A 21,275-nucleotide genomic window follows, 5' to 3' on the forward strand; every position below is an offset into this window, starting at 1 on the left:
ACAGAGGAGTGATAATTGTTAGCTTGATTTGATCATTACACACTGCGTGTGTACACTGGCTTTATTGCACTGTACCTGGAACATATACAAACATTAGATATCAATTCACACATATCATTTTTAAGAAGAACAAGAGCTGGCCATGGTAGTGTACATGCACACCTCTAATCCCAGCACTTGGGAGGTGGATGCAGGGTCAGGATATTAAGGTCAGCCTCAAGTACATAATGAGTTCAAGGCCAACCTGGGTTGTAAGAGACCACATTTCAAAAAACCCAAACAGAAAAGTCAAAGTAATAGAGAAAATACATTAAAATGAGAACAGTTATTAACGTAGGAAATAGGGCCTAGAGGGATGGCTCAGTGGTTAAAAACACTTGCTGCTCTTGCAGAAGGCAGGAGTTCCCAGCACCTGCATCAGGCAGCTCACAACCACTTGTAACACAACATTGGGGGTCAAACACTCTCTTCTAGCCTCCACAGGCACATACACTTATGTGGCATACATACACAGGTACATAAGTAAAAGTATGAAAGAGTGATAAAACAAGGAGAACTATGATAGCCAGGGTTGTTAGGAAAGGCAAAAGTGTTTTGCAAAGTGCTGAGACTACAAAAGAGACCCAGCCCCAAGGCAGAAACCAATAAACAGGGTCAGGATTGAAACATGGACATTGTAACAGATGAGTGACATTAAGTAGCTCACATGGAACATCATGACCAAGTTTACATTGACAGATATAAAGAGGTGGATGGACGGAGAAATCCTAGCAAAATGTAACACAAAGAAACTTCCTGGAAAGCATCAGAGACGCTGAACAAATCTGTTGCCACAGAGAGAATTTGATTCAATGATTCAAAATTGTCACACAAAGCAACCTTTATGCCCAAATAACCTCTGAGGCAAGCTGATGGGAAAGGTTAGTGTAATCTTAAGTTTCTCCACGAAATAGAAGTAACTCTGCTCATTTATTAAAGATCATCGAATCTAGTATTAAACCTACAAGCATAGTGTAACAGAGGTCATGTGTAGGTCAGGTCGGTTCCTCTCATGATTATAAATTGAAAAATCTTCAGAAAACCAATAGCAAGCCAAATTTAGCAATATAAAGAATCATTTTGGGCGGTTGGGGCTATGACTTGGTGAACAAGAGCACTGGCTGCTCTGCAGAGGACCTGGGTTCGTTTCCCAGCACCCACATGATGGTTAACAACATCTGTAACTCCAGTTCCAGGGGATCTGACGCCCTCTTCTGAGCTCCACAGGCATTGCATGACATGGGTGCACTTACATACATGCAGGCAAGACACTCATACACATAAAATGAAAATAATAAATAAAATATTTTCAGAAAGAAGGTTTCATGTCCTAACTGCATTATTTCAGAAATTCAAGGTTTGTTAACATACAAAGAGTGTGATACACAGGAAAGGAAAATGTCACGTGACCATTTCAGTAAACGAAGCGTAGCCATTTAATAAGATTTAATATCTATTTCTGGTATTTTAATATTTTTAGTGAACTGAAGGAAAGGAAGGAATGTCCCTATTGTGCCAAGGTATAGAAAATCTCTAGTAGATGGAAATTGTTAAGAGGTAAATATTGAAAGCTTTTCTTCTGTGCTCAAAAACAAGGTGTTTGCTGTCACCTTGCTACTTACTGCTTTTCTAGAGATATTAGCCAATGAAGTAAGCTAGGAAAAACTTACTAGGGTCATCATTGTTGACAAATGATAATAAGTGTTACACACCACGAATACATACAATACACAGAAATTACATATAATACCAATTATTATGCAGTTTCCAGTAATAAGGTTAATAGTATGCTTTTAATTTTACTTTTTTAAAAAAATTATGGTGTGTACACAAAGGCCAAATGGGGGCATTGGATCCCTTGGAGCAAGAGTTCCACATGTTTTCAGGATGTTTGTTAAGTGGGTGCTGGGCTCTAAACTGTGGTCCTCATGATTGGGCAGCAAATGCTCTTACCCACTGAGCCATTTCTCCGGGCCCATATCATAATGTTTTCAAAAGCCAAAATAAATTATGAGATATACCTAATTCATAGATTGAAAGAGCTGATCATGTAAACATGTTCCTGATATTGGAATTCTGAGGACGATATGGACGCAATCAAAATGTCAACTGGTTGCTTTGCCTTGTTTTTATGGTTACGTGTGGATAGGTGGATAGTTTGGTATGTGCGAAATCTGACAGTGTAGTCTCAAAATGCAAAAGACAAAGACTGGACAATCTTTAATAGAAAGGGGCTGGGTCATGACCAGTCGAATGAAGACCAGCTCCAGAGGCAGAGGCAGGTGGGTCTCTGTAAGTCTGAGGCCAGCCTGGCCTACATAGTGAGCTCTAGGCCAGTCAGGGCTACAGAGTGAGACCCTGTAACAGAAAAGAAGAAAACAATTGTGAGAATCAAATTTCTATCCCCAATATGTCTGTGAAGAGACAACAGGGTACACCTGAAATCCCAGGGCTGGAGATACAGAATAGAATGATCCCAGGGCACACTGGATAGCCAGCTCAGCTGTAACAGCAACTCAGTGTAAAATGGAGACAGATGTGATAGTGTACACCTTCAATCCCAGCACTCAGGAGGCACAGACACGTGGATCTCTGTGAGTTCAAGGCCAGCCTGATCTGCATAGCTAGTTCTAGGCTAGCCATGGGAGACCCTATCTCAAAAAAAAATGGAGACTGATTAAAGAACACACACACACACACACACACACACAGGCCTGATCTGCATAGCTAGTTCTAGGCTAGCCATGGGAGGCCCTATCTCAAAAAAAATGGAGACTGATTAAAGAACACACACACACACACACACACACACACACACACACACAGAGATATGAGAAAGTGTGGAAAGTGTGACTAGTAAGCAATCTGCTCAGCAACAGGCATTTGCAAATATAAAACCGTTAGAATAAGGGCGATATTTCAATGCGTTAAAAGAAACAAGCCTGGGGTGGATGACCACAAGGAAGCAGTTTTCCAGACAGCTGAACAGTTGCTCATATGAACTCAGCAGTGGTGACAGCGTGCACAAGACCTATGCCGGTTCAAGCCAGACAGAATCCCAGCATAGAATTGGGAAGTGGGTAGGAAACCCCAACTTACTGAGGAACTATTGGTGACTGGTGGCAGGTGGAAGAGGAAAATCAGTTTTCTTTAAGTCTGTGATGCTGGGTAGGTTAACCAGGCTCCAATGGATGGACCTATGGCAAGGGGCACCAAATTGACTTGATAGGTGTGACAGAGTACATGAAATTGGACGCAGGGTACTTAAGGGGGGATGCAGACAGGAGAAGGGGTCTAAATATGATAAGATATATGAAATTTGCAAACATGCAATTCAAAATGAAACAAAATTAGCGTAACGTGGACAGAGGAACAAGCAGTTTTGAAGCATATGCTTCTGGTGAAACGTGCAGGTCTGTTTTTAAGAAATGAAACTGCTTCTACCATACACAAAAATCAATTTTATTCCCCGAGAGCAATGTCTTGCCCTATAATAGGCTGAGTTAGAAGAATCTCTTGAGCCCAAGATTTTTGGGCCAGTTTGGGCAACTCGGTGATGATACTCGCCTCTTAAATAAATTTTAGTTGGTCAATACCGAAGTATGAGAGCTCAAGAAGTCAATCTTCTATACCAGGCTGTAAGAGAATACCCTAGGGATAGAACCCAAGGCAGAAAAAAATTCCTAAAGCTGAGAATTACACATTATTTTTTGTTTGTTTCAGAGAAAGCATCATACAGACTATCAAAGGAGGGGCCAAGGGATGCCAGACTAAATTTGTGTCCAGACTATAATTTAAAAACTCTAACTCCAATATCTAGACTTCATACAATCCAATAGACAGGCAAGAAAATAAATCCAAATGGCCAATAATACCTGAACTTTCAACATACAAAAAAGTCCTTTGGAGCTGGGAAGATTCCTCCATTGCCTTGCAAGTGTGAGGTCCTGAGTTCAGATTCCCAGAACCTGTGTAGAAGCCAGGCAGGCATGGGGCTGCTGTAATCCCAGTGCCCTAGAGGGGGAGACATGGGATCCAGGGAGGTCAGGGTTCTACAGGTGACTCTGCCTCAATCAATAAGGAGAGAGCACAGACATCCTCTTTGGAGCACTACATGCAGGCGCACTCGTACCTACACACATGCAGAAACATAGGCATGCACACACACACCACACACATACACACACAAAAGAAAAATAGCAAAAATTACTTAATCTCAGTAGTGGTCAGTACAGAGAAAGCTCTGAGTTTCCACTGCATTGTTCAAAACATAAAAAACGAAATGCCCTGAAACCCTGGGCACTGGCCAAGGCTGTGGGCAGACTGTGGCTCTAAGGCAGAGCTTGTCACTGTATTTGGATGTAGAGTCCAGTAAAGTTGAATGTCTGAGTTCCTGTTCCAGAAATTCTGAGAGGTTTCTGAGAGAGACCCTGCATTGGTGTAACAGGAGACTTATGTAAGAATGTACATGTGGGAGGGGCCGGAGAGATGGCTCACTGGAAAAGAGCACTTGCTGTGCTTCCAGAGAACCTGGGTTCAGTTCCCAGCACCCACATGAGGTGGCTAACAACTACCTGTAACTCTAGCTCCATGGGATCTGATGCCTTCTTCTGGTCCCATGGACACCCAGCTCACTTACACATAGGCACATGCAAGTGCGCACACAGACAGACACACTTTTAAAAATTATTTATAATTGTTTATTTTTATAATTTGTGTATGTGTGTGTACATGTATGTACACATTTGTGCTTGCAGGTGCTCATGGAGTCCAGAATTAAGCATCAGACTCCCTGGACTTAGAGTTACAGGCAATTATGAACCACCTGACATGGGGGCTGGGAACTGAACTTGAGCCCTCTGGAAGAGCAGTAAGTGCTTTTAACCATGGAGCTGTCTGTCTCTGTAACCCCCAATTGGTCTTTTTAAGAGAAGAATGTACACATGAGAAATATTTGTATTTGCTAAGTAAGTGCTGATGATTGCCATTGAGATAGAAAATCATAGACGTCATCGGATGAAATGAGACGTCTCTGTTATAACTCATGTTAGTTAGGGAGTAAGAAAGAATAAAGCAGGATACATCAGAATGTCTGCAAGATGACCCTGGGCAAACTAAAGCGTATTGTGTAAGGATGTGCTGTAGATGGTATAAATATAAAGAAAATCAAAGAACAACGATTATGAATGTTAGGAAGTGATTGTTAAGTCTGAAACAGAGGCTGAGTTTGTGGGGGGCGGTGCAGAGGGAGATATGGGTGTGGGTGTGTGTGTCTCAAGGAGAGTACCAGTGAGATCAGGGAGAAGTATGTTCTATCCACATTTGTTAAAGTATATGTGGGACTGGAGAGATGGCTCAGTGGTTAAGAGCACTGGCTACTCTTGCAGAGAACCCAGCCCAGCACCCACATAGCAACTAACAACTCTCTGTAACTCCAGTTCCAGGGGATCTAATGCCTTCTTCTGTCCTCTGTGGGCATTGCACAGCACAGGTGACCTTACATACATTCATGCAAAACACTAATACACGTAAAAATAAAAAATAAATGATAAATTTTAAAAACACCATACATATGTTTCATAGTAAGCAACCACTGAAATGGGTGAGTGAATGTTGGTTTATTTATTTGCCTAGCTGCGTGAGATACTGTAGCAGGGAGATGTGTGTCGCAAATTTTGAAAATTGATCTGATGTAGCTTTCTAAATTAGGTTAAATAGTAACACACTTGTAAAAATTGTGTACATTGGAAACAAGGCACCGTAAGAGGAAAGTAAGTCTTCTTACCAGTCGTCATTTTTCAAGGCGGTGTGATCAAAGCTGTTAAGCACTGCCCTGAGATTGGCTAAGAGTGAAATCATTTGAGAAGTATAAAAATAGGGATATTTTATTATTCATGTTTAAAATGCATCATGTTAAACAACCTTTCCAACATTCAGAAAAATGCTTACCTGCAACCAGCCTATCTGCTGAGGTTTCTACAAATACAACGGGAAAATTAAACTTTACACACGTACTTCAAACTCAGATTTTTACGGAGGGGTACTGAGGACGGTGACTGGTTATACCACTGGCTGGTTTTATTTTTCCTATCTCCTCCTGAGCTAGCATTCCTTCAACAGTCGCTGCATTTATAGCTATTTGTTTGAACCATGTAGCCAGTTAATAAGTTGTGATTCTAAAGTGCTTATTTCTGCATGCCTTTGGTCACCTTTCCCTTTTATTTGCGAATAAGCAAGCTCTTTGGTTTAAGTGTGTATCGAATTCAGTCACTTCCCCTCCCTCCAGTTACCCTAAAATGCTTTATTGCTTGAAAAAGGAAAATAATCCCAATATACTGTAATTGTCAAGTGAGTTCTGTATAATTAAAGATTATCCTGCAATATACAATTTTTAAGGCATTTATCCCCGCAGGGTTCAACGGCCTTTGAGAATGAACCACTTTGTTGACAAATCTATCATGTAAATTGTGCAACATTAATGAAAACTCTGAGCAGTAACACTTTTACATGTGAGTGTAGGTGGCACTTTAAAAAAAACCACTCAGACAAAATACCAGATATGACTTAAGTTCATCTAGAAAGGTCTTCCACCTGTAGAGAAAGGTGCGTACCACGAACACATAACAGTTAACAAGATTGAAAGATCCTGGCTGTATCGGATGACCTGAAATCAAAACCTTAGTCATGGCTTGAAAATAAAGAGGAAAGAAGTCCCCATTTTGGCTGTTCACGTCCAGTCTTCTGGTGCGCATACCTGTGCAGCTCACTGCCTTGCCTGACACGCCTCCCACGGGCCTTTGGAAATACGCAATACAACTGATTCCTGAAGCCACAGACAAGCATCTGGGTTTCGTATCTTAAGTAGTAACCTGTGTGGTATTTTCTGTGTTGCCTAACATTTCTGTTTTTCATCTCTACTGGTCATTTTTTCAGAACTTTCATAAATCATAGCAGATTATCTTTTCCTGCCCCCCGCCCCGGCCGATTCTCTTGAATACTTGTTTTGACTCTCAGTGTAATCTTATCTATAAACAGAAGAAACATCATCAATAAAAATACCAGGCAAAGCATGTGAAAAGAATGTTAAAATGTAACCCTCAAGATCATTTTTTCCCACACAAAATTATTTGCATGTCTGATGATGGTAGTTTCTCTTCATGCCTCACATAAAAATATTCAATATACATCTGAACAGATTAACTTAAAATCGTGAGCCTTCTTTTCTGGGTGCTTTAAGTAGACATGTCTGTACTTTCACTGGGGGAGTTTTACAAGTACATTTGAATTATGGAACCCAGAGGCATTTACTACCCCGGCAGAAAATAAGTCTACATAAAGTTCTTTGACCATGGTCTCCAGTTCCTTCATTGATTGGAAAATAGAGTCACTCAGAAGTTACAGGAAAATTAGTTTAATACTTTTAAAAAGTCCAATGACAAAGTGAGCCTTAGTAATTTAATAACAACTACTTAAGTGCTGCTCTCTTGTTCAGCCATTATTTATAATTAAGAGGCATTTTCCTTCAAATAAAATTATGCATGAACCACTGGCCAGAAGTCTTTCCGTCAGTGGGCTATTGGTTGGTTTTGTATCTTTCTTTAGAACAGTAATTAACAGCAAAGTGATCCTAACCTGTGACAGAACTTTCTGCAAAGTTGGACTAAACCAAACCTAGTTACGTGTCTGCTCAGTGGAAGAAACTGCACAGTCTCACTCTGTAAATGAGAATAGTTTTGCATAATGTAGTGAAGTTTAGCTATGGGGCCTCATTAATACCTAGGTTTTAAGGAAGTATGAACCAGAATGTTTTTTCCCCCCTTTGGTGAGAGAGATGAGAGAGAGAGAGAGAGAGAGAGAGAGAGAGAGAGAGAGAGAGAGAGCACGCTGAGACCTGAAATCAAGCATCGGTGTTGTTCATGTATTTCCTCACCTATCTTTTTTGACACAGAGCTATTCCCTGGCCTGGAACTTGCCAACTAAGGTAGGCGGCTATTGGAGAGCCCCAAGGATCTGCTCATCTCAGCCTCTCCATCTCTAAGGTTACAGTCGTGAGCCACCATGCCATCAGTCCCCATGACTGATTTCATGTACTCTATCATATACATCTTAAGGCCTATGGAGTCAAACCTGAGTCCCTCATGTCCTTCAGTGAGGATCCATTCACTGGATCCTGGTCATCCTACCTGGTGTCACAGCCTTAAAGCAAACTGACTCCCCCAGCAGCTTTCAGTTGCCAGTAGCTCCTCAGCTACAGTTTGGATTTTTACCCATATCCCCACTTTATGCAAGGATTTTGTCTGGCTTGATCTTGTATGGGGCTTGCACATGCCGTCATTCTTTCTGTGAGTTGTATGAGCAACTTTCCAGCTGCCCGGAGGACTATGTTTCCCTGTGGTCATCCACCACTTCGGGCTCTTACAATCTTTCCTCCCATCTTCCGCAGTGACCTCTGAGTCTTAGGAGGCAGACGTTTGCTAGAAGTGTCTTATTTAGGGATAGACATCTGCAGTCTCTTATTCTCTGCGTGTTGGTCAGTTGTGGGTCTTTGTGTTAATCACCATTTACTACAAGGGAAAGCTTCTCTGTTGAGAGTTGACAGATGCATTAAAATTGGTTGACAGTCATCCAAAATTGGTTTAATACTGTGTTCATTTATCAGAATAATGAAAGCAGGCTCTTTTCCGTGCCCTGTGACCACTCTAGCCACAGGCTCCTAAGCCTGATATTGGTATCAGATATGGGCTCCATCTTGTAAGTGGATCATTAAATCCAATCAGAAAATGGTTGGTTACTCCCATAACATCCATGCCACTGTTACACCAGTGGGCATATCATGCCAGTCCAGTTATTACTGTAGCCTGGTTTTGTAAATTCAGATTTTAGGGGATTGAACTCAGGTCCTATGTTTCAAGGCAAGCACTTTACCAAACTACCTCTCCAGCCCGTTTTTTTTTTAATTTTCTTAACTCTGCTCAAGCCATGCATCTTTTAGTTTGTGGAAAACAACTTATATAAGTCATTAATACAAATGATGTGATATGATAGACATTAAGTTTAGTTTATATTTAACCCCCATCTTATGCTAAATTTGCTAGATATGGGTATCATTTTGGTATTTCTATGGTGTATGAAAGGAATAATTTGAAGGCAATTTTCTAATCATTTCTAATAAGTTAAATGTCTTTATCATCACCTATATAAATCTGGAAGTGCTAAATGTTTAGTAGATTCTTAACAAAAGAAAGCGTGCCCTAAGAGTTAGTGTGATGAGGATACATGGGTCATGGGAGAGGAAGTTCCTTTACAGCCTACATCAAAGGCACTCATCTAAAGAAGATTTCTGATACCTTTGATGACGTAAATGTAAAAGCCTTTTCTCTGCCTCTTAAAAATGGAGCTGACCAATGAGGAACTAAGAGGAATTTTATCAGTGCGTGCGCGCGTGTGTGCACACGCGGGCACACAAACACAGACACACAGATACACACAGACTTTGGATCTGGCAGCTTCTGCTAGCTGAGCTGACTGGCCAGTGAACCCCTGGGATCCATGTGTCTCTCCCTTGCCCTTCCCAGCACTTGAGTTAAAGACTGCCATCATGCCCTACTTTTACCCAGGTATTGCAGATCCAAACTCAGGCTTTTGCAACAAGCACTTTACCCACTGAGCTATGTCAAGCACCTAAATGCTGTTTTTAGTAAAATTCTTCAACTGTTGGCAATTTTATCTGTTCATGTGCAATTAAAATATGATTTAAACTGATTGTAAACTAATAGTAAGGTAGACGGATGGTATAAATGCTCTGTGAACAAGAGGAGGAAGTCAGATAAGGAATAAGTAGAAAATGTTTGGGTTTTAGAAGTAATCAAGTCCTGCAGAGTCAGTTTGAGATGAAGGAGCATTTAGCACATTGGCAAGGATTGGCCACAATCCATGATGGTGGAAAGACAGGGTGAGACAAGGTCCACCACTTGGCTGTGGCTGTGGCTGTGGTGTCAGCTGTGAGATCTCACCAGAGTTTGCACACATTCCTGTTGATGCCTCTGCATATCTGCCCAATACGTGAATAAATCGATTTTATATGCTAGTTGGATACAGCACATACATCTTTATTAATGTTTAACAAATATTTAAAAATATTCAACCTCAGTAAGTATGATGTACTTTAAAAAACTACAATACGTAATAAATACTTGGCTCAGTATTAAATAGTAATAAAATGAACATATGCTTAAAGCTATGTTTATGGCTGTAAGGAAGAACTACTTATGAATCTCATTTAAAAATGATGTTGTAAGGATCCGGGAGGTGTCTCAGTGGGTAAAATGCTTGCTGTGCAAGTATGAGGACCGGAGCTTAGATCCCTAGCACCTACATACATGGCATGGTGGTACACACCTGTCATCCCAGCACCGGGAGTGGAGAAAGTGGGTTCCTGGGGCTCATTGGCCAGCCAGTCCCTCAGACTCAGCCAGCTCCAAGTCGAGTGAAAACCCTGTTTCAGGAAATTAGGTGGCGAGTGTTTGAGGAAGAGAGCAGACAACCTCCAGCTTCCACAGGCTCTCCTAGGGGCCTGTGCTTGTATGTGCACCCCCCCACACATTGTAATAACATGGGGATTAGAACATAGATCACAGGAAATAGTCCAGAAGTGTTAAGTGAATAAGCATGAGGCATGTAAACACACATACACACAAAACATATGTGTATTCTGAATACTAGTACTGCAAGAGCACCTGGAAAATTCTGGAAAGCTTTACCTAGACCTTGGGATTAGCCCACATTAAAACTATTTTTTTCTTCCCAGGCTGGAGAGATGGCTCAATAGTTAAGAGCACTGGCTGCTCTTGCATAGGACCTGAGTTCAGTTCCCAGCACCCACATGGCAGCTCACAACCACCTGTAGCTCCAGTTCCACATACCTGGCAAATTATTTAAGGCAGGAAGGGTTGATTCTGCCTCACCGTACTCACTTGGTCCCAAGTATCTGGGTCTCTGGTGAGGCAGAACATTATGGGTTTGCACTCTGTGGCAGAAAGTCTTCACCTCCTGGTGGCCAGAATACAGTGAGGAAAGGACCAGGAGCCAGGCAGACCTTCCCAAGTTATGTCCCCATGGAACCCTTGTTCCCTGTTGACCTTGCCTTCCAAAGTTCCAGCTACCTTCCAAAGCAAACCCCAAGCCTGAGATCAACCATTCAATACGTGTGCTTGCTACAGCTGTTTCACTGATACTAAAATTCCTAGGTAAATATTTTAAATTTAGGAATAGAGATAATTTTTCAATAGCAGCAGTGTATTCTAAAAGATGGATTCTCTATTAGCCTAGAGAGATGGCCCAGCAGTTAAGAGCACTGGTTCCTCTTGCAGTGGACCCATATTCACTTCTTGACCCTAATATGGTGGCTAACAACCATCCTCTTCTGACTTCTGTGAATACTGCATGGCACAGATGCACTTGCACACATGCAGGCAATACCCTCATATACATAAAATACAAATAATGAATAAAATATTTTAAAAGGATTTCATGTAGGGGCTGGAGAGATGGTTCAGTGGTTAAAAGCACTGGCTGTACTTGCAGAGGACCCAGGTTCAGTTCCCAGCACTCACATGGCAGCTAACAACTGTCTGTAACTCCAGTGCCAGGGAATCCGACATCGTTGTCCTCTGACTTCCAAGAGCATCAAATGACATGGGCGTACTTACATTCAAGCAGGCAATACACTCATACCCTCAAAATAAAAATAATAAATGAACTATTTTAAAATATTTCATATAATAACTAGTTATCTTGGAAAAGAGCAAAACTCACAGAAATAAAAGAAGTCAGCAATGGATTAGCCTTAGATAGTCCCTTAAAAAGGGCCAGAGAGATGACTGAGTGTGTCGAGGTGCTTGCTGCCAAGCCTGGTGACCTGAGTTCCACCCCTGGAAACTACATGGTGGAAGGAGAGGACTGAGTTGTGGAAGCCTTCTTCTAAGCTCCACATGTGTACTGTGCTGCACACCCCACCACACACGTGAGATGCGACAGAAATAAATATATGCATAGATATGAATATAAATTCAAACAATGGAAGTAACAAATAAAAAGTATCTGTTTAACACTAATACAGATGAATAGGATAAACTGAACTTGAGTTAGCTAGGGTCTGGAGAGATGGCTCAGTGCTTATAAGCACTGACTGCTCTTGCAGAGGACTCGGGTCAATTCCCAGCACCCACATGGCAGCTAGCAACCATCTGTAATTCTAGTTCCAGACAATCTGACACCCTCTCTGGCTTCCATGGGACACTGCAGGACACAGGTGCACTTACATACAGGCAATGTAATCATACACATAAAATAATAAATATAAAAGAGGAATTGGTTAAACTAAGAGAAAATTTATTTATTTCAGTTTTTTTGAGACAGAGTCTCCTTGTAGCCTCAGCTGGCCTAGAACTCAATATGTAGAGCAGGCTGGCCTCGATCCCATAGAGATCTACCTGCTTCTGCCTCCAGAGTGCTGGGATTGAAGGCATGAACCACAATGCACAGCACACGTCTTCATTACAAAAAATTCAGAGGTTGGAGAGATGGCTCAGTGGTTAAGAGCATTTTGTGCTATTCCAGAAGACCCAAGTTTGGTTCCCAGGACCCAGGTCAGGTGGCTCACAGCCACCTGTAACTCCAGCTACAGAGGATCTGATGGCCTTTTCTGACTGATGGGAACACCGGCACACATGTGGCACTGGCACACACACACACACACACACACACACACACGCACACGCACACGCACAACACAGAAAAAGAAACCGTTTGTTTGTTACCTTCACCTCCTCAGCTGTCCCTTCTGTTGTTTCTGAGTACTGTTGTTTCTGAGTACTGTTGTTTCTGAGTTCTGTTGTTGTTTCTTAGTACTGTTTTTTTCTGAGTACTTTTTTTTTTCTGAGAAGTAAGAAGTACGCCTGTTAAAACCTAAATTACGTTAAAAATCAGGCCTTGAGACTATTGGTCAGACAGAAATAATCGAGCTGCTATTTGTGATGGAAAAAGTTTGTAGAGTAACGTCGTCTACCCAGAAGCCTTTTACAACCTAGTAACTCCTGGAATCAGGATCTAAAATTTCAAGATTCAAGACTGTGTAGCTATTAGAAAGCAATGCTATGTAGGCATGAGACCAGAGGTGAGATCTGGCTTATAATTTATTTTATGTGTATGTGTCTGCGTGTGCTCCATGTGGTGCTGTGGACGCAAGAGGGCATCAGAGTCTCTGGATCTGGAGTTACAGAGGTGTGTGTGTGTGTGTGTGTGTGTGTGTGTGTACACACGTGCCTGCTGATGGTGTATGCTGGGAGGTGAACTCGGTTCCTCTGGGAGAGCAGTACCCAAGTACACACCCGCTTTTAACTGCTGAGCCATCCCCTCCAGTTCCTGAGTTATCATTTCTATGAGGAAGTTTTCATTTCTGGTGGTAGTCCTGCCCGACTACAAAGGTCTACACATCATGTTGCTTTGCAAGTTTGTCTTAGTTAAAAATTCACCAAGTGACAGCGCAGTGCTGTTCCTTAATGGGCTGTGATGGTTCGTTTTTAATGTCAGGAAGAGAATCTCATTGAACAGTTTTCTGTATTGGCTTGTTCTGTGGTGTGTCTGTGGGGGACTGTCTAGATTGCTAATTCATGTACAGAGACAAGGGGAGGCTGAACAGCACCGGCCCCCAGGCAGTGTCCCTGAACTGCGTAGAACAGGATAGGCTAGGTGACAGTGAGCGGGCTCTGCGTTTGCCTCTCTGTGCCCTTCATTGTGGACGTGATGCTTCCTGTTCCCACCCTGAGTTCCAGGCGATGGACTCCAACTTTCAGTTATAAGTCAAATAAGCCCTTTCCTCATGTGGCATCGTGTCAGGGTATCTGTCATGGGTGCAGAAATGAAGCTGGAATCAGGTCTTGGTCTGTCTTCTCATCTTAACCACTTATTTTGATTCTCCATGACCTGGTATTCAAAATGTGCAAGAACAAAGTTCAACGCATTCTGTATTGGTTCATCTCCCCAGTCATTTATAGACAATTCAGAGACAGTGTTGCGTTTCTAGTGTGGGGATTCAGGTGCATCTAGCTCTGTGTACACCAAAGTTTGGGTCAAAGTTGTCCAGAGTCCAGCTGGAAAGAAGGAAACAGACATTTTTGTGGATCATTGTGACACCATGAGCTCATTAATTGCCGATTATGGCATAAGACACAATAAGTAAAATGTGATTTTATTTTCCTAAACATGCTATAGAATCAGTCAGTGGGGATAGGGGGACAGAAGCACATCAGTCACCAGGAAAAGCAGAAAGCCAGGTCAAGAGCTCACTTCCAAGGCCTTCGTAGGAAGTTGCCCTCCGGGGCCTACCATCGTCTCAAGTTGCCCCCTGCCCCACCTTCGCTGCTATTGCTGCTAGCTGAACCTTGGACATTTCATTTACTTCTTGGTCATGTTCTGCGTTTGAATGCCTCTCTTTCAGAGGCTATGATTTCAAGTTTATTACCCCATGAAGTCCAGGGGAAATCCAGTATGACAAATAGCATTTGGGGACCATGGTGTCAGGGATGAGCCATTCTTTTGAGATGTTTGGGACTCTCCTGAACTAAGGCAGAGATGCAAAGAGGTATGTCCAGATGTCTTTAATGACCCCAAGTGGGTAGAACTTAATCCCTTGCTTTACTGCTCTGTCATTTCCCTTTGTTTGAAGACTGTTTTGAAAGACTCAGATGCTTGCAAATAATTGGGCCGCACTAGTGTATCTTGAAAGCCTACAGTCTCAGTCTAAAGGACCACTTTAGAGACATCTCTCACTCTCCTTAATAATTATGCCTCCCCTGAGCAGTTGGCCTATCTTTACCTACTCATGCCTGTGAATCGCAGGACTAATCAGTATCCCTTCGGTTAGAAAGCTCAGTGTCAAATTGAAAATCTCTATAGCCATAGCCCAAGATGCAAACGCTAACGACTAAGCTGCCGTCACGTCACGTCCCTTCCCTTCCCCCTGTTCATATTTCAGGCGCTTTTGGTCAATGCTCTGTTATATTGTAAGAATACAAGATGCAGCAGAGGAGGGGATGGCTCAAGATGTAGGAATCCAAAAACATGGAGCTGAGCCAACAACGTTTAGGTTGGGGCGTGAGGCTTGGTGGTGATAGAATTAAGACGTCATGGACTTGTACAGACACTGAAAAGACCCATAGAGTCCAATTGGATTGAGAATGTTTTAACCCAGTAGTGATACACGAGTCCTTAAATTTCATGTCATTAAAGTTAACCTGAGGAGTTTCCACATGAGTTTGTCCAGTTTGGTAAATCGTGGTGCCATCAGTTTTGTTTTTTTTTTTAATCAGCAAATGAGAGGTGTCAGTGCTCAGCACACGGTACGGCGTACGTACAGACACAGTGATTTCTCAAGTGTGTGGTGTGTTTGGACTTTGCACAGGAATAAGGGTTAGATTTTGGAATTCAAGAAACCAAAAATAAAACATAATGTCAGTTTGTCAGTAGAAACCGTGTAAGTGCTTTTAATGAAGTGGGTGTGGGCAGCGACGGTAGGTCTGAGTCATATGGATTCACTGGAGTGATTCTTCACTGCAGACCCTTAATGGCTCACGGGCTTCAAAACTGCTCGAGTGACATCCATCAGATAACATTACTGATGGAAATTTTAGTCACATTGATTGAAATGCTGCAAAGAGTGAGTGGTGTGAAAATCGAGTTTAAAATATTTTCTTGCTTTAGGCACACAAGGGTTATTTGCCTCTAAACTTCAGTGTTTCTTCTTTCTCGTGCGTTTTTAATCCCTCAGTGGCAAGGTATTTTGAGAGAATATTGAACATTCCTAATCATTTTATAAGTACTTCACATGCATTACCTCATTCAACTCTCAAACCCGTGATGTATTATTTTCTGGATTTTACAGTTGACGAAACAAATGGAACAATTACGGTGCAATGCCACAGTTTATGCAAAAGGAAATAAGAGCCACAATCACAATCTTCATCTCTGTAATGGTATACTGTTCCATCAACTTTAAATAAAATTATTTAAATATAAATTACCTAAATATAATTTTCCACAAAGGCTAAAAATACGCTCTTTCTTACCAGCTTTGTAGATTTACTGTGTTCTTTCTGCAGGGGCGGTGGTCATTGTGGGTTTGGTCTGGTTTGGGTTTTTGGGGATAGGTTTTCTGCACGGTGCACATTGGTCTAGATCTCACCACCCTCCTGCCTCAGACTCTCCAGTACTGTTACTTACTGATCATCAGAGTTTTAGCACTTTACAGCGAAAAAAGTGTTAAGGGACATATGTGCCAACTTCCCGTTTCATGCGGAAACTTTTCAAAATTGCGATAGAATTCCTCTCATTTTATTTTTATAAATTGTTTAAACCACAGGAGGAAAATCACCATTCCAGGGCCTCTCCATTCCATTTTAAAGAAGCTCTTTTAGAAACACTTAGTACTCTAAGTCATCTCTTATACACTCAACCATCATGTTTAACCCGACTAGACGTCAGTGAAATGCACTGGTCAGCTATGGTTACTTTGTAATGACAAGCACATTTCACGATTACTGAGCACTGTGTGTGTGCTGGGCACACTGATAAATGTTTCCATGGCTCACAGTGCTGTGGGGGTGATACCCAAGGTCAATGAATGAACCTAAAGTCTTACGGTGAGACTAAGTCTTGCGTTCCTGTACATGAAACGCGAGCTGTCTGGATTCACTTTTCTCTCCTCAAGTGTCTCACCATCAAATCAAAGAGGGCTTCTACCGTGCCCTTCTGGAGATGACTCTACTCTGTGTTTCTCCGATATGGTGTTTATTTACGCCCTCCCTCCTTCCCTCTCCTCACACCATCACTACCCGTTCCTGGTCCCCTGCATTTCATGTGTGTCAAGGAGATAGGCATCCTTAGCTTATCTGCTCCCAAAGTCTTTCTTTTTGATTGATGTGTTCTGTTTTGGGACCAGTAATTCTATTTAAACTTAATATTCTCCACTCCCAACACTTGTTAATTCCCAGTTCTTTCACAATCAAAATAAACTCAGATTTCTTCAAGATTCTTTAGGAAGAACAACCACAATGTCTCCCTCTCTTGCTCAGATTTTATATTATAGAAATTATGAAATCTTGCAGGTGCAAGATGACACTTGGTGGTAGTTAGGTTAGTTCAACTTTCCACTCGCTGCAAAAATGCTTTTATTTTAGTCTTTATGGATCATCACCCAATTGGGACATTTAAAATATTTTTTTTAATTTTATGTGTATGATTGCTTTGCCTGCGTGTTTCTAAGTATACCATGTACGTGTAGTGCCTGTGGAGATCAGAAGAGGGCGTCAGATTCCCTGGAACTGGGACAGTTGTTAGCTGCCATGTAGGAGCTGGGAACCATACCCAGGTCCTCTGCAAGAGCAGTCAGTGCTCTTAACTGCTGAGCCATCTCTCCAGCTCCAAACCTGGGCATTTTTAACAGAGGACAGCCATCAGTTAGAAAGCTGGCCCATCCATTGTTGTATACCTTGAATATTTAGGAGGTTTTTCTTTGTAGTGAGTCAATTTTCTCCCTTGTATTACTTCTCATTGATCTTGGCCATTTCATTTGATCTAGTTTGTTGATTGTGTTTCATTTAGCACTCTGTAGTATGTTGTGTGGTTCTCAAAATTCTGTCTCCAGCAACTACGAAAACTCCCTTTAGTTAAGAAGCATAATTTAGAGACCGCCAGAGAGTGCCAGGTTCTGGCCTCCCTCTGGCCTTCAACTACCAGAGGGCCTGAGAACCCAGGGGACAGCCTGACAGCCCCTGATCCTGCTTCAGGTGGTAGTGAGCTTCCCCTAATTGTGCCATACCATCCCCCTACCTGGAGTTTCGTGAGGCCCCTCCCAAGGCCCCAGGGCATATCTGGCTTTGGTAGGCTAAGGCCGAGATCCTAGCAGACAGCCTGAGAGGGTGGGTTCCATCAGGGTAGCTGCTGGGAGTTAGTAGACCTCCCATGTTCATGGATTGGAAGAATTAATATTGTTAAAATGACCATCTTACCAAAAGCAATATATAGATTCAATGAAATCCCAATCAAAATCCCTATGACATACTTCACAAAATTAGAAAAATGAATCCTTATATTCGTGTAAATTAAGAGTCAAATTTCGTTTTTCTGCAGGTGGAGATCCAGTTTTCCCAACACCATTTGTTGAAGATGGTGTTTTTCCTCCATTGTGTATTCTTAGCACCTTTGTCAAATATCAGCTGGATGAAATAATATGAACTCATGTTTGGGTCCTCGTTTGTGTTCCATTGATCTATGTGTCTATTTTGGTGAACATACCACGCTGTTTTTATGACTATAGTTCTGTAATATAATCTGAGATCTGATATTTTGACACCCACAGCATTCTTCTTTTTGCCCAAGATTGTGCTGGGCACAATCTTTCACCTTGCACAAAAGTCAATTCCAAATACATGAAAGACCTCAATGTGAAACTGGAAATCCTGAAACTATTAGAAAAAAATATTAGCAGTAACTTACAGGGTATAGGTGTAGGAAAGGATTTTCTATATCAGACAGAAGTTGCTCAGGAATTACGGTCAAGAATCAACAAATGGGACCTCATTAAACAAAAAAGTTTCTGTACCTCAAAGAAGGCAACCAGGGAATCAAACAGAAAACCCACAGAATGGCAGAAAATCTTCACCAGCAACACATCTGACAGAGGTTTGATATCCAGAATATATAACGATCTCACAAAACATAGAATCAAGACAAGAAGTAACCCAATTGAAAAGTGGTTTAAGGAGCTGAATAGCTAGCTCTCAAAAGAAGTAAAGATGGCTATGAAACATCTTAAAAGATGTTCAACATCACTAATAATTAGGGAACAGCATCGTTAGTAATTAGGGAAATGCAAATTAAAACCACCCTAAGGTATCACCTTACCCCAATCAGACTGGCTAGGATCAAGAGAACAAATGATACCAAATACTGGCGAGGATGTGGAGAAAGGGAAATCCTCATTCGCTGCTGGTGGGATTGCAAACTCATGCAGCCTCTATGGAAAACAGTGTGGAGAACTCTTAAAAAACTAAAAATGAACCTACCATATGACCTGGTCATACCACTCCTCGGCTTATACCCAAAGGACTCATCCTGTTGTAGAGACACTTGTACAACCATGTTTGTTGCTGCTCTTTCCACAATAGCTAAGAGATGGAAGCAACCTAAGTGTCCCTCAATTGATGAGTGGTTAACAAAAATGTGGTATATTTACACAATGGAGTTCTATTCAGCAGTAAAGAAAGATGAAATAATGAAATTTGCAGGTAAATGGATGGATCTAGAAACTGTTATACTAAGTCATATAACACAGACTTAGAAAAACAGATGATGTATGTTCTCCCTCATATGTGGCTCCTAGCACCAAATCCTTTTAAATTCCAGTCCTTTTAATAAGATGCTATTCAGCAGTCCCTTCCGCATAAAATAATTACCATCATCATGACTTCAGCTGAGTCTGATCAATAAACATCGTCACAATTGGGCTTGTTGACGGCTGTGCTCATTTATTAAAGGAGGGCCAAGCAGGGTCACTGGACCCTCACCTGAGTATCCAGCCACTTTTCCCAGCCAACTAGTCCAGCCTTGGAAGACAAAAGGAAAATGAGGAGGAACCCAATAGAGGGATGCTTTTGGAAGCCCTTGTCAAGAAACTCCAGTGGACTCTCATATGAACATTTGAAAGTTGCCCTGTTCTGACTTTTTTCTAGTTCCCTGTCTAGAACTTGTAATGCCTTAATTCTCCTTCACATTTCCCATTCATGATTCAAGGACTTTCTTCTCCCCTTAGAGACAAAAGTTGTGCAATTTGGGAGTCTTTTAGATAGACCCACTGAAGGGGTACTCCAATTGTCTCACCCTGCATCACTGTTCAGCATGGAAGAAGCCAGAACAGTGGGTGTCCCTATTCCCTATTGGCAATTTGGGTAACCCCTTCAGAGGATGGTGTGATAAGAATAGGAGGTAGGAATTGGCTAGGCAGTTAGGGTAAAAACACTCAATGAAATGTAAACAGTTTCTGGGCTAAAAGTCAAAATGTCCTTGGGCCTGTTAGCAACATACTCTGTTCCAAAGGCCAAAAATGTCAAAAGTATTTGGGAGCATGTATCTAATCCTTAAAAGATTTTAACATTACCTCTTCAGAGGGGGGGATGTTGGAGGGGAGGGAGTGAGCATGGATTTGATCAAAACACCTTATATACATGTACGAAAGTCTCAATAACATTTTTGTAAAATTTTTAAAAAAAGAAAAAAGCATAATTAACACTTTTCTGTTTGTGAAGTACGTTAAATACTAATACACAGTAGGTATGCAGTAAGTCCTTCATAAACAGTACATCTAACTATGTCATAGCCAAGTGTGTGACTGAGTGTGAATGGGATTTTTTTCTTCCCTCTCTCTACATACACACAGAAACACACACTAATTTTAACCAACAATTACACCCAGTACCAGTGTTCCGTGATAGGTGGAGTAATGCACAGATTTACAAATGCATGTTTTCCCTCCCTCCCTTGATCCCTCCATATCTCCCTTCCCCCACCCCGCTGTCTCCATCCTCCTCCTCCTCAGATTCCGTCACTCACATACGCGATTCTATCACATTGAATATATTGACATTCAAGTTCCTACAATGTTCAGTCCTTCGTTTTCTTGAGACAGGCTCTCATAATAGATGGCTTAGAAGTTGTGATTTTTCTACCTCTGCGTCTAAAGAGCTGGGCTTGCACATAATACATTACTGTTCCTGGCTTCTAAAACTTGTATAACATACTTTCATAATAAGGATTTTAGAAGCATTAATCCATTTTCTGTAGAAACACCACCAGAAATATCACTCCATTATGTTTAGAATGGAAACCTGCACAGGATAGTATGTCAGATACCCGAGTAAAAGCAGTTGGGGTGGGGTGTGGGCTTGGCAGCCCCTGGCTGCTGTTGTGTGGCCTGTCTTGGAAAACTTCTGAAACTACTTTTTGCAGTTTTCCCATCTCTGAAATTGAGATAATAGTACCTATTTCACACAGATTTGAGCATTAAATGAATTAATGTATTTAAAGCACGTAGAACACATATCTAGACTTCTATAAATGTTGTTATTGCAGAAAGCACTCACCCAGTAGCAGGAAAAAAAAACTTACCACTAAGATAGGATAGA

Source organism: Nannospalax galili, unplaced genomic scaffold (assembly GCF_000622305.1).
Source record: "Nannospalax galili isolate Female #2095 unplaced genomic scaffold, S.galili_v1.0 scaffold917, whole genome shotgun sequence".
Taxonomy (NCBI): Eukaryota; Metazoa; Chordata; class Mammalia; order Rodentia; family Spalacidae; genus Nannospalax; species Nannospalax galili.